Below are 15,000 nucleotides of genomic sequence, written 5' to 3'. Positions count from 1 at the left end.
AGAGCACAAAAAATTCGCTTCCAAAAAAATCACCCTAGAACAGAAAAATTCCCTTTCAACGAAATCACCCGAGAACACAAAAAGTTCGCTTCCAACGAAATCACCAAAGAGCACAAAAAATTCCCTTCCAAAGAAATGACTCCAGAGCACAGAAAACACGCTTCCAACGAAATGACCCCCTACTTCAAAAATTTGCCTCCATCGAAAAGACCAGAGAACACAAAAAATTCTCTTCCAACGATATTACCCAAGAAGACAATAAATTCTTTTCCAACGAAATCTCCTGAGAACACAAATATTCGCTTCCAAAGATATCATCCCAGAGCACAAAAAATTCGCTTCCAACGAAATCACCCCAGAGCACAAAAAATTCTATTCCAACGATATTACTTCAGAATAAATAAAATTCTTTTCCAAAGAAATCTCCTGAGTACACAAATATTCGCTTTCAAAGATATCATCCCAGATACAAAAATTTGCTTCCAACAAAATTACTCTAGAACCCAAAAATTCCCTTTCAACGAAATCACCCCAGAGCACAAAAAATTTGCTTCCAACGAAATGACTCCAGAGCACAGAAAGCACGCTTCCAATGAAATGACCCCAGAACACAAAAAATTCGCCTCCAACGAAATCACCCCAGAGCACAAAAATTCACTTCCAACGAAATGACTCCAGAGCACAGAAAACACGCTTCCAACAAAATGACCCCATACTTCAAAATTTGCTTCCATCGAAAATACCAGAGAACACAAAAAATTCTCTTCCAACGATATTACCATAGAAGACAAAAAATTCGCTTGCAACGAAATCTCCTGAGAACACAAATATTCGCTTCCAAAGATATCCCAGAGCACAAAAAATTCCCTTCCAACGAAATGACTCCAGAGCACAGAAAACACGCTTCCAACGAAATGACCCCCTACTTCAAAAATTTGCCTCCATCGAAAAGACCAGAGAACACAAAAAATTCTCTTCCAACGATATTACCCAAGAAGGCAATAAATTCTTTTCCAACGAAAACTCCTGAGAACACAAATATTCGCTTCCAAAGATATCATCCCAGAGAACAAAAAATTTGCTTCCAACGAAATCACCCCAGAGCACAAAAAATTGGCTTCCAAAGAAATGACTCTAGAGCATAGAAAACACGCTTCCAATGAAATGACCCCATACTTCAAAAATTTGCTACCATCGAAATCACCCCAGAACACAAAAAAGTCGCTTCCAACAAAATGACTCCAGAGCACAGAAAACACGCTTCCAACGAAATGACCCCCTACTTGAAAAATGTGCTTCCATCGAAAAAACTGGTGAACACAAAAAATTCTATTCCAACGATATTACCCAGAATAAATAAAATTCTTTTCCAAAGAAATCTCCTGAGTACACAAATATTCGCTTTCAAAGATATCATCCCAGATACAAAAATTTGCTTCCAACAAAATTACTCTAGAACCCAAAAATTCCCTTTCAACGAAATCACCCCAGAGCACAAAAAATTTGCTTCCAACGAAATGACTCCAGAGCACAGAAAACACGCTTCCAACTAAATCACCCCAGAGCACAAAAAATTCGCTTGCAACGAAATCTCCTGAGAACACAAATATTCGCTTCCAATGAAATGACCCCAGAACACAAAAAATTCGCCTCCAACGAAATCACCCCAGAGCACAAAAATTCACTATCAACGAAATGACTCCAGAGCACAGAAAACACGCTTCCAACAAAATGACCCCATACTTCAAAATTTGCTTCCATCGAAAATACCAGAGAACACAAAAAATTCTCTTCCAACGATATTACCCCAGAAGAAAAAAATTCGCTTGCAACGAAATCTCCTGAGAACACAAATATTCGCTTCCAAAGAAATCCTCCCAGAGAACAAAAAAATTCGCTTCCAACAAAATCACCCTAGAACACAAAAAATTCCCGTTCAACAAAATCACCCGAGAACAGAAAAAATTCATGTCCAACGAAATTACCACAGAACAGAAAAAATTTGCTTCCATCGAAATAACCCCAAAACACAAAAAGTTCGCTTGAAAAGAAATGACTCCAGAGCACAGAAAACACGCTTCATACGAAGTGACCCACTACTTCAAAAATTTCCTTCCATCGAAAAGACTGGAGAACACAAAAAATTCTCTTCCAACGATATTACCCCAGAAGACAAAAAATTCTTTTCCAATGAAATCTCCTGAAAACACAAATATTCGCTTCGAAAGATATCATCCCAGAGCACAATAAATTTGTTTCCAATGAAATCACCCTATAACACAAAAATTCCCTTTCAACGAAATCACCCGACAACACAAAAAATTTGCTTCCAACGAAATCACCCCAGAGAACAAAAAATTCGCTTCCGACGAAATGACTCCATAGCACAGAAAACACGCTTCCAAAGAAATGACCCCCTACTTCAAAAATTTGCTTCCTTCGAAAAGACCGGAGATCACAAAAAATTTTCTTCCAACGATATTACCCCAGAAGACAAAAAATTCTTTTCCAACGAAATCTCCTGAGAACACAAATATTCGCTTCCAAATATATCATTCCCTAGTACAAAAAATTTGCTTCCAAAAAAATCACCCTAGAACACAAAAATTCCCTTTCAACGAAATCACCTGAGAACAGAAAAATTTCGCTTCCAACGAAATCACCCCAGAACACAAAAAATTCGCTTGCAACGAAATCTCCTGAGAACACAGATATTTACTTTCAACAAAATCACACCTGAGCACAACAAATTCGCTTCCAACGAAATGACTCTAGAGCACAGAAAACACGCTTCCAATGAAATGACCCCCTACCTCAAAAATTTGCTTCCATCGAAAATACCGGAGAACACAAAAAATTCTCTTCCAACGATATTACCCCAGAAGACAAAAAATTCTATCCAACGAAATTTCCTGAGAACACAAATATTCGCTTCCAAAGATATCATCCCAGAGCACAAAAAATTCGCTTCCAACGAAATCACCCAAGAACACAAAAATTCCCTTTCAAAGAAATCACCCGAAAACACAAAAAAAATCGCTTCTAACGAAATTACCACAGAACAGAAAAAATTTGCTTCCATTGAAATCACCCGAGAACACAAAAAATTCGCTTCCAACAAAATCACGCTAGAACACAAAAAATTAGCTTTCAACGAAATCACCTAAAAACGCAAAAAAATTCGCTTCCAACGAAATCACCCCAGAGCACAAAAAATTCCGTTTCAACGAAATGACTCCAGAGCACAGAAAACACGCTTCCAACGAAATGACCCCATATTTCAAAAATTTGCTTCCATTGAAATCACCCGAGAACACAAAAAGTTCTCTTCCAACGACATTACCCCAGAAGACAAAAAATTCTTTTGCAACGAAATCTCCTGAGAACACAAATATTCGCTTCCAAAGATATCATCCCAGAGCACAAAAAATTCGCTTCCAACGAAATCACCCTAGAACACAAAAATTCCCTTTAAACGAAATCACAAGAGAACACAAAAAAATTCGCTTCCAACGAAAAAACCCCTGAACAAAAAATTCGCTTGCAACGAAATCTCCTGAGAACACAAATATTCGCTTCCAAAGATATCATCCCAGAGCAGAAAAAATTCGCTTCCAACGAAATCACCTGAGAAAATAAAAATTGCTTTTCAAAGAAATCACCCGAGAACAAAAAAGATTTGCTTCCAAAGAAATGACCCCCTACTTCAAAAATTTGCTTCCATCGAAAAAACCGGAGAACTCAAAAAATTCTCTTCCAACGATATTACCCCAGAAGAAAATATTCTTTTCCCAAGAAATCTCCTGAGAACACAAATATTCACTTCCAAATATATCATCCCAGAGCACAAAAAATTCCCTTTCAACGAAATCTCCTGAGAACACAAAAAATTCACGTCCAACGAAATTACCATAGAACAGAAAAAATTTCCTTCCTTCGAAATCACCCCAGAACACAAAAAATTTGTTTGCAACGAAATCTCCTGAGAAAACAAATATTCGCTTCCAACGAAATCACCACAGAGCACAAAAAATTTGCTTCCAACGAAATGACTCCAGAGCACAGAAAACACGCTTCCAACGAAATGATCCCATATTTTAAAAATTTGCTTCCATCGAAATCCCACGAGAACAGAAAAAATTTGCTTCCAACGAAATTACCCCAGAACACAAAAAATTAGAGTCCAACGAATTCACCCCAGAACACAAAAAAATCGATTCCAACGAAATGACTCCAGAGCATAGAAAACACGCTTCCAATGAAATGACCCCATACTTCAAAAATTTGCTTCCATCGAAAAGACCGGAGAACACAAAAAATTCTCTTCTAACGATATTACCCCAGAAGACAAAAAATTCTTTTCCAACGAAATCTCCTGAGAACACAAATATTCGCTTCCAAAGATATCATCCCAGAGCACTAAAAATTTGATTCCAACGAAATCACCCTAGAACACAAAAATTCCCTTTAAAAGAAATCACCCAAGTACACAAAAAATTCGCTTTCAATGAAATCACCCGAGAACACAAAAAATTCGCTTCCAACGAAATCACCCCAGAACACAAAAAAGTTGCTTCCAACGAAATCACCCTAGAACATAAAAAATTTGCTTTCAACGAAATCACCCGAGAACACAAATTCGCTTCCAACGAAATGATTCCAGAGCACAAAAAACACGCTTCCAACGAAATGACCCCATACTTCAAAATTTGCTTCCATCGAAAAGACCGGAGAACACAAAAAATTCTCTTCTAACGATATTACTCCAGAAGAAAAAAATTCTTTTCCAACGAAATCTCGTGAGAACACAAATATTCGCTTCCAAAGATATCATCCCAGAGCACAAAAAATTCGATTCCAACGAAATCACCCTAGAACACAAAAATTCCCTTTCAAAGAAAGAACCCAAGAACACAAAAAATTCGCTTGCAACAAAATCTCCTGAGAATACAAATATTTGCTTTCATCGAAATCACTCCAGACCACAAAAAATTCACTTACAACGAAATGACTCCAGAGCACAGAAAACACACTTCCAACGAAATGACCCCCTACTTCAAAAATTTGCTTCCATCGAAAAGTCCGGAGAACACAGAAAATTCTCTTCCAACAATATTACCACAGAACACAAAAATTCGCTTCCAACGAAATCTCCTGAGAACACAAATATTCGCTTTCAAAGATATCATCCCAGAGCACAAAAAATTTCGCTGCGAAAGGAAATCACCCTAGGAAAAAAAAATTCACTTTCATCGAAATCACCCAAGAACGCAAAAAATTCACGTTCAACGAAATTACCACAGAACAGAAAAAATTTCCTTCCATCAAAATTACCCCAGAACACAAAAAAAATCGCTTCCAACGAAATCACCTCAGAACACAAAAAATTCGCTTCCAACGAAATTACCCCAGAAGACAAAAAATTCGCTTCCAACGAAATCACCCCAGAACACAAAAAATTCACTTCCAACGAAATGACTCCAGAGCACAGAAAACATGCTTCCAACGAAATGATCCCACACTTCAAATATTTGCTTCCATCGAAAACACCTGAGAACAGAAAAAATTTGCTTCCAACGAAATTACCCCAGAACACAAAAAATTCGCTTCCAAGGAAATCACCCTAGAACACAAAAAATTCGCTTTCAACGAAATGACTCCAGAGCACAGAAAACACGCTTCCAACGAAATGACCCCATACTTCAAAAATTTGCTTCCATCGAAAAGACCAGAGAACACAAAAAATTCTTTTCTAATGATATTACCCCAGAAGACAAAAATTCTTTTTCAACGAAATATCCTGAGAACACAAATATTCGCTTCCAAAGATATCATCCCAGAGCACAAAAACTTTGCATCCAATGAAATCACCCTAGAACACAAAAATTTCCTTTCGAAGAAATCACTCGAGAACACAAAAAAATTAGCTTCCAAAGAAATGACTCCAGAGCACAGAAAACACGCATCCAACGAAATGACCCCCTACTTCAAAAATTTGATTCCATCTAAAAAACCGGAGAATAGAAAAAATTCTCTTCCAACGATATTACCTCAGAAGACAAAAAATTCTTTTCCAACGAAATGACCACCTACGTCAAAAATTTTCTTCCATCGAAAAACAGTAGAACACAAAAAATTCACTTCCAACGAAATTACCCAAGAAAACAAAAAATTCGCTTGCAACCAAATATCCGGAGAACACAAATATTCGCTTCCAAAGAAATCACACCAGAGCACAAAAAATTCGCTTACAACGAAGTGACTCCAGAAATTATCACAGAAATTATCACAGAACAGAAAAAATTTGCTTCCATCGAAATCACCCCACAATACAAAATAATTTGCTTCCAACGAAAACATGCTAGAACACAAAAAATTAGCTTTTTCAACGAAATCACCCGAGAACACAAAAAATTCACTTCCAACGAAATCACCCCAGAACACAAAAAATTCCCTTCCAACGAAATGATTCCAGAGCACAGAAAACACGATTCCAACGAAATGACAACCTATTTCAAAAATTTGCTTCCATCGAAAAACCCGGAGAACACAAAAAATTCTCTTCAAAGGATAAAACCCCAAAAGAAAAAAATTCTTTTCCAAGGAATCTTCTGAGAGCACAAATATTCGCTACCAAAAATATCATCCCAGAGCACAAAAAATTCACTTCCAACGAAATCACCGTAGAACATAAAAAATTTGCTTCCATCGAAATCACCACAGAAGACAAAAAATTCGCTTCCAACCAAAGCACCCCAGGGCAGAAAAAATTCACTTCCAACGAAATCACCCTAGTACATAAAAAATTCGCTTCCAACTAAATCACCCCAGAGGACAAAAAATTTGCTGCCAATGAAATTACCCCAGAACACAAAAAATTCGCTTGCAACGAAATCTCCTGAAAACACAAATATTAGCTTCCAATGAAATCACATCAGAGCACGAAAAATTCGCTTCCAACGAAATGACTCCAGAGCACAGAAAACACACTTCCAACGATATGACCCCATACTTCAAAAATTTGCTTCCATCGAAATCACCCGAGAACACAAAAAATTCGCTTCCAAAGAAATTACCCCAGAACACAAAAAAATCGCTTCCAACGAAATCTCCTGGGAACACAAATATTCGCTTCCAAAGAAATCATCCCAGAGCACAAAAAATTCGCTTCCAACGTAATCACCCTAGAACACAAAAAATTCCCTTTCAACAAAATCACCTGAGAACGCAAAAAATTCACGTCTAACGAAATTACCACAGAACAGAAAATATTTGCTTCCATCAAAATAACCCCACAACACAAAAAAATTCGCTTCCAACGAAATCACGCTAGAACACAAAAAAATTAGCTTTCAATGAAATCAACCCAGAGCACAAAACATTCCCTTCCAACGAAATGACTCCAGAGCACATAAAACACGATTCCAACGAAATGACCCCCTACTTTAAAAATTTGCTGCCACTGAAAAACTGGAGAACATAAAAAATTCGCTTCCAACGAAATTACCACAGAACACAAAAAAATTGCTTGCAACGAAATTTTCTGAGAACACAAATATTCGCTTCCAACGACATCACCCCAGAACACAAAAAATTCGCTTCCAACGAAATGACTCCAGAGCACAGAAAACACGCTTCGAACGAAATGATACCATACTTCAAAAATTTGCTTCCATTGAAATGACCCGAGAACACAAAAAATTCACTTCCAACGAAATTACCCCAGAACACAAAAAATTTACTTCCAACGAAATGACCCTAGAACACAAAAAATTCACTTCCAACGAAATGACCCTAGAACACAAAAAATTGCTTCCAATGGAATGGCCCCAGAACACAAAAAATTTGCTTCCATGAAATCACCCCAAAACACAAAAAATTCGCTTCCAACGAAATGACTCCAGAGCATAGAAAACACACTTCCAACGAAATGACCCCCGGCTTCAAAAATTTGCTTCCATTGAAAAAACCGGAGAAAAAAATATTTGCTTCCAACGAAATCTTCTGAGAACATGAATATTCGCTTCCATCGAAATGACCCCAGAACACAAAAAATTCGCTTCCAACGAAATTACCCCAGAATACAAAAAATTTGCTTCCATGAAATCACCCCAGAACACAAATAATTCGCTTTCAAAGGAATGACTCCAGAGCACAGAAAACACGCTCCCAACGAAATGATGCCATACTTCAAAAATTTGTTTCCATCGAAATCACACGAGAACACAAAAAATTCGCTTCCAACGAAATTACGCGAGAACACAAAAAATTTGCTTGCAACAAAATCTTCTGAGAACAATATATTCGCTTCCAAAGAAACCATCCCAGAGCACAAAAAAATTCGCTTCCAATGAAATCACCCTGGAACACAAAAAATTCCCTTTCAACCAAATCACCCGAGAACACAAAAAATTCACGTCCAACGAAAATACCACAGAAGAGAAAAATTTTGCTTCCATCAAAATCACCCCTGAACACAAAAAACTCGCTGCCAACGAAATCACCCTAGAACACAAAACATTCCATTTCAACGAAATCACCCGAGAACACAAAAAATTCCCTTCCAACGAAATGACTCCAGAGCACTCCAGAAAACACGCTTCCAACGAAATGACACCCTACTTCAAAAATTTGCTTCCATCGAAAAATCGAAGAACACAAAAAATTCGCTTCTATTGAAATAACACCAGAACACAAAAAATTCGCTTTCAACGAAATTTCCTGAGAACACAAATATGCGCTTCGAAAGAAATCATCCCAGAGCACAAAAAAATTCGCTTCCAACGAAATCACAATAGAACACAAAAAATTCCCTTTCAACGAAATCACCCGAGAACACAAAAAATTCACGTCCAACGAAATTACCACAGAACAGAAAAATTTGCTTCCATCGAAATCACCCCTGAACACAATAAATTCGCTTCTAACAAAATCACCCTAGAATAGAAAAACTCCCTTTCAACGAAATCACCCTAGAACACAAAAAATTCGCTCCAACGAAATGACTCCAGAGCAAAGAAAACACGCTTCGAATGAAATGATACCATACTTGAAAAATTTGCTTCCATTGAAATCAACCGAGAACACAAAAAATTCGCTTCCAACGAAATTACCCCAGAACACAACAAAATTCGCTTCCAACGAAATCACCCCAAAACACAAAAAGTTTGCTTCCAACGAAATCACCCCAGATCACAAAAAAATTCGCTTCCAACGAAATGACTCCAGAGGACAAAAAACACGCTTCCAACTAAATGACCCCAGAACACTAAAAATTCGCGGCCAAAGAAATCACCCGAGAACACAAAAAATTCGCTTCCAACGTAATTACCCCAGAACACAAAAAATTCGCTTTCAACGAAATCAACCTGGAACACAAAAAATTCCCTTTCAACGAAATCACCCGAGAACAAAAAAATTCGCTTCCCACGAAATCACCCCAGAGTACAAAAAATTCCCTTCCAACGAAATGACTCCAGAGCACAGAAAACATGCTTCCGACGAAATGACCCGCTACTTCAAAAATTTGCTTCGATCGAAAAAACCGGAGAACACAAAAAATTCACTTCCATCGAAATCACCCCAGGACACAGAAAATGCACTTTCAACGAAATTACCCGAAAACCCAAAAATTTTGCTTCCAACGCAATCACCGAAGAGCACAAATAATTCGCTTCCAACGAAATTACTCCAGAGCACAGAAAACACGCTTCCAATGAAATGATGCCAGAACACTAAAAATTTCCTTTCAACGAAATCACCCGAGAACACAAAAAATTCGCTTCCAACGAAATGACTCCAAGCACAGAAAACACGCTTCCTTTGAAATGATGCCAGACCACTAAAAATTTCCTTTCAACGAAATCACCCAAGAACACAAAAAATTCGCTTCCAACGTAATTACCCCAGAAAACAAAAAATGCGCTTCCAACGAAATTACCCTAGAACACAAAAAATTCCTTTTAAATGAAATCAGCCGAGAACACAAAAAATTCGCTTCTAACGAAATCAACGCAGAGCACCAAAAATTCTCTTCCAACCAAGTGACTCCAGAGCACAGAAAACACGCTTCCAACAAAATGACCCCCTACTTCAAAAATTTACTTCCATCGAAAAAACCGGAGAACACAAAAAATTCGCTTCCAACAAAATTTCCACAGAACACAAAAAATTCGCTTCCAACGAAATCACCCCAGAACACAAAAAATTAGCTTCCAACGAAATGACTCCAGAGCACTCAAAACAGGCTTCCAAAGAAATGACTCCAGAACACAAAAAATTCCCTTTCAACGAAATCACCCGAGAACACAAAAAATTCGCTTCCAACGTAATTACTCCAGAACACAAAAAATTAGCTTCCAATGAAATCACCCTAGAACACAAAAAATTCCCTTTAAACGAATTCATATGAGAACACAAAAATTTGCTTTCAACAAAATCACCCGAGAGCACAAAAAATTCCCTTCCAATGAAATGACTCCAGAGCACAGAAAACACGCTTCCAACGAAATGACCCCCTGCTTCAAAAATTTGCTTCCATCAAAAAAACCGGAGAAAACCAAAAATTCAGGTCCAACAAAATTACCACAAAACAGAAAAAATTTGGTTCCATGGAAATCACCACAGATCACAAAAAATTTGCTTCCAACAAAATCACCCTAGAACACAAAAAATTCCCTTTCAACGAAATCACACTAGAACACAAAAAAATTCGCTTCCAAAGAAATCAGCCAAAAGCACAAAAAATTCCGTTCCAACGAAATTACTCCAGAGCACAGAAAACAAGCTTCCAACGAAATGACCCCCTACTTCAAAAATTTGCTTCCATCGAAAAAACCTGAGAACACAAAAAATTCGCTTGCAACGAAATCGTCTGAGAACACAAATATTCGCTTCCAACGAAATGACTCCAGAGCACAGAAAACACGCTTCGAACGAAATGATACCATACTTCAAAAATTTGCTTCCATTGAAATGACCCGAGAACACAAAACATTCACTTCCAACGAAATTACCCCAGAACACAAAAAATTTACTTCCAACAAAATGACCCCAGAACACAAAAAATTGCTTCCAACGAAATTACCCCAGAACACAAAAAATTTGCTTCCATGAAATCACCCCAAAACACAAAAAATTCGCTTCCAACGAAATGACTCCAGAGCATAGAAAACACACTTCCAACGAAATGACCCCCTGCTTCAAAAATTTGCTTCCATTGAAAAAACCAGAGAAAACAAAAAATTCGCTTCCAACGAAATCTTCTGAGAACACGAATATTCGCTTCCAACGAAATCACCCCAGAACACAAAAAAATTCGCTTTTAAACGGAATGACTCCAGAGCACAGAAAACACGCTCAGAAAGAAATGATCCCATACTTCAAAAATTTGCTTCCATTAAAATCACCCAAGAACACAAAAAATTCACTTCCAACGAAATCACCCCAGAACACAAAAAATTAGTTTCCAACATAATGACTCCAGAGCAGAGAAAACAGGGTTCCAACGAAATGACCCCATATTTCAAAAATTTGCTTCTATCGAAATCACCCAAAAACACAAAAAATTCGCTTCCAATGAAATTACCCCAGAACACAATAAATTCGCTTCAAACGATCTCTCCTGAGAACACAAATATTTGCTTCCAAAGAAATCATCCCAGAGCACAAAAAAATTTGCTTCCAACGAAATCACCATGGAACACAAAAAAATACCTTTCAACGAAATCACCCGAGAACACACAAAATTCACGTCCAACGAAATTACCACAAAACAGAAAAATTTTGCTTCCATTGAAATCACCCCTGAACACAAAAAATTCGCTGCCAACAAAATAACCCTAGAACACAAAACATTCCCTTTCAACGAAATCACCCGAGAATACAAAAAATTAGCTTCCAACAAAATCACCCCAGAACACTAAAAATTCGCTTCCAAACAATTGACTCTAGAGCACAGAAAACAGGCTTCCAACGAAATGACCCCAGAACACAAAAAATTCCCTTTCAACGAAATCACACGAAAACACAAAAAATTCACTTCCAACGAAATCACCACAGAGTACAAAAAATTCCCTTTTAACAAAATGACTCCATAGCACAGAAAACACGCTTCCAACGAAATGACCCGAGAACACAAAAAATTCACGTCCAACAAAATTACCACAGAACAGCAAAAATTTGCTTCCATAGAAATCACCATAGAACACAAAAAATTCACTTCCAATGAAATCTCCTGAGAACACAAATATTCGCTTCCAAAGAAATCATCCCAGAGCCCAAACAAGTTCGCTTACAACGAAATCACCCGAGAGCGCAAAAAATTCCCTTCCAACGAAATGACTCCAAAGCACAGAAAACACGATTATAACGAAATGACCCCCTACTTCAAAAATTTGCTTACATCGAAATAACCGGAGAACACAAAAATTCACTTCCATCGAAGTCACCCCAGAACACAGAAAATTCTCTTCCAACGAAATCACCCTAGAACACAAAAAATTCCCTTTCAACGAAATCACCCGAGAACACAAAAAATTCGCTTCCAACGTAATTACCCCAGAAAACAAAAAATGCGCTTCCAACGAAATTACCCTAGAACACAAAAAATTCCTTTTAAATGAAATCACCCGAGAACACAAAAAATTCGCTTCTAACGAAATCAACGCAGAGCACCAAAAATTCTCTTCCAACCAAGTGAATCCAGAGCACAGAAAACACGCTTCCAACAAAATGACCCCCTACTTCAAAAATTTACTTCCATAGAAAAGACCAGAGAACACAAAAATTCGCTTCCAACAAAATTTCCACAGAACACAAAAAATTCGCTTCCAAAGAAATCACCCCAGAACACAAAAAATTAGCTTCCAACGAAATGACTCCAGAGCACTCAAAACAGGCTTCCAAAGAAATGACCCCAGAACAATAAAAATTCGCGGGCAACGAAATCACACAAGAACACAAAAAATTCGCTTCCACCGTAATTACTCCAGAACACAAAAAATTGGCTTCCAATGAAATCACCCTAGAACACAAAAAATTCCCTTTAAACGAAATCATCTGAGAACACAAAAAATTCGCTTTCAACAAAATCACCCGAGAGCACAAAAAATTCCCTTCCAACGAAATGACTCCTGAGCACAGAAAACACGCTTCCAACGAAATGACCCCCTGCTTCAAAAATTTGCTTCCATCAAAAAAACCGGAGAAAACCAAAAATTCAGGTCCAACAAAATTACCACAGAACAGAAAAAATTTGGTTCCATGGAAATCACCACAGATCACAAAAAATTTGCTTCCAACAAAATCACCCTAGAACACAAAAAATTCCCTTTCAACGAAATCACACTAAAACACAAAAAAATTCGCTTCCAAAGAAATCAGCCCAAAGCACAAAAAATTCCGTTCCAACGAAATTGCTCCAGAGCACAGAAAACAAGCTTCCAACGAAATGACCCCCGACTTCAAAAATTTGCTTCCATCGAAAAAACCTGAGAACACAAAAAAATTCGCTTGCAATGAAATCGTCTGAGAACACAAATATTCGCTTCCAACGAAAGGACTCCAGAGCACAGAAAACACGCTTCGAACGAAATGATACCATACTTCAAAAATTTGCTTCCATTGAAATGACCCGAGAACACAAAACATTCACTTCCAACGAAATTACCCCAGAACACAAAAAATTTACTTCCAACGAAATGACCCCAGAACACAAAAATTGCTTCCAACGAAATTACCCCAGAATACAAAAAATTTGCTTCCATGAAATCACCCCAAAACACAAAAAATTCGCTTCCAACGAAATGACTCCAGAGCATAGAAAACACACTTCCAACGAAATGATCCCCTGCTTCAAAAATTTGCTTCCATTGAAAAAACCAGAGAAAACAAAAAATTCGCTTCCAACGAAATCTTCTAAGAACACGAATATTCGCTTCCAACGAAATCACCCCAGAACACAAAAAATTAGCTTTTAAACGGAATGACTCCAGAGCACAGAAAACACGCTCCCAAAGAAATGATCCCATACTTCAAAAATTGCTTCCATTAAAATCACCCGAGAACACAAAAAATTCGCTTCCAACGAAATCACCCCAGAACACAAAAAATTAGTTTCCAACATAATGACTCCAGAGCAGAGAAAACAGGGTTCCAACGAAATGACCCCATATTTCAAAAATTTGCTTCTATCGAAATCACCCAAAAACACAAAAAATTCGCTTCCAATGAAATTACCCCAGAACACAATAAATTCGCTTCAAACGATCTCTCCTGAGAACACAAATATTTGCTTCCAAAGAAATCATCCCAGAGCACAAAAAAATTCGCTTCCAACGAAATCACCCTGGAACACAAAAAATTCCCTTTCAACGAAATCACCCGAGAACACACAAAATTCACGTCCAACGAAATTACCACAAAACAGAAAAATTTTGCTCCCATCGAATTCACCCCTGAACACAAAAAATTCGCTGCCAACAAAATAACCCTAGAACACAAAACATTCCCTTTCAACGAAATCACCCGAGAACACAAAAAATTAGCTTCCAACGAAATCACCCCAGAACACAAAAAATTCGCTTCCAAACAAATGACTCTAGAGCACAGAAAACAGGCTTCCAACGAAATGACCCCAGAACACAAAAAATTCCCTTTCAACGAAATCACAAGAGAACACAAAAAATTCACTTCCAACGAAATCACCACAGAGTACAAAAAATTCCCTTCCAACAAAATGACTCCATAGCACAGAAAACACGCTTAAAACGAAATGACCCGAGAACACAAAAAATTCACGTCCAACGAAATTACCACAGAACAGAAAAAATTTGCTTCCATAGAAATCACCACAGAACACAAAAAATTCGCTTCCAATGAAATCTCCTGAGAACACAAATATTCGCTTCCAAAGAAATCATCCCAGAGCCCAAACAAGTTCGCTTACAACGAAATCACCCGAGAGCGCAAAAAATTCCCTTCCAACGAAATGACTCCAAA

This window comes from Meriones unguiculatus, chromosome 5, assembly GCF_030254825.1.
Source record: "Meriones unguiculatus strain TT.TT164.6M chromosome 5, Bangor_MerUng_6.1, whole genome shotgun sequence".
Taxonomy (NCBI): domain Eukaryota; kingdom Metazoa; phylum Chordata; class Mammalia; order Rodentia; family Muridae; genus Meriones; species Meriones unguiculatus.
Note: the sequence above shows the minus strand (reverse complement) of the source record.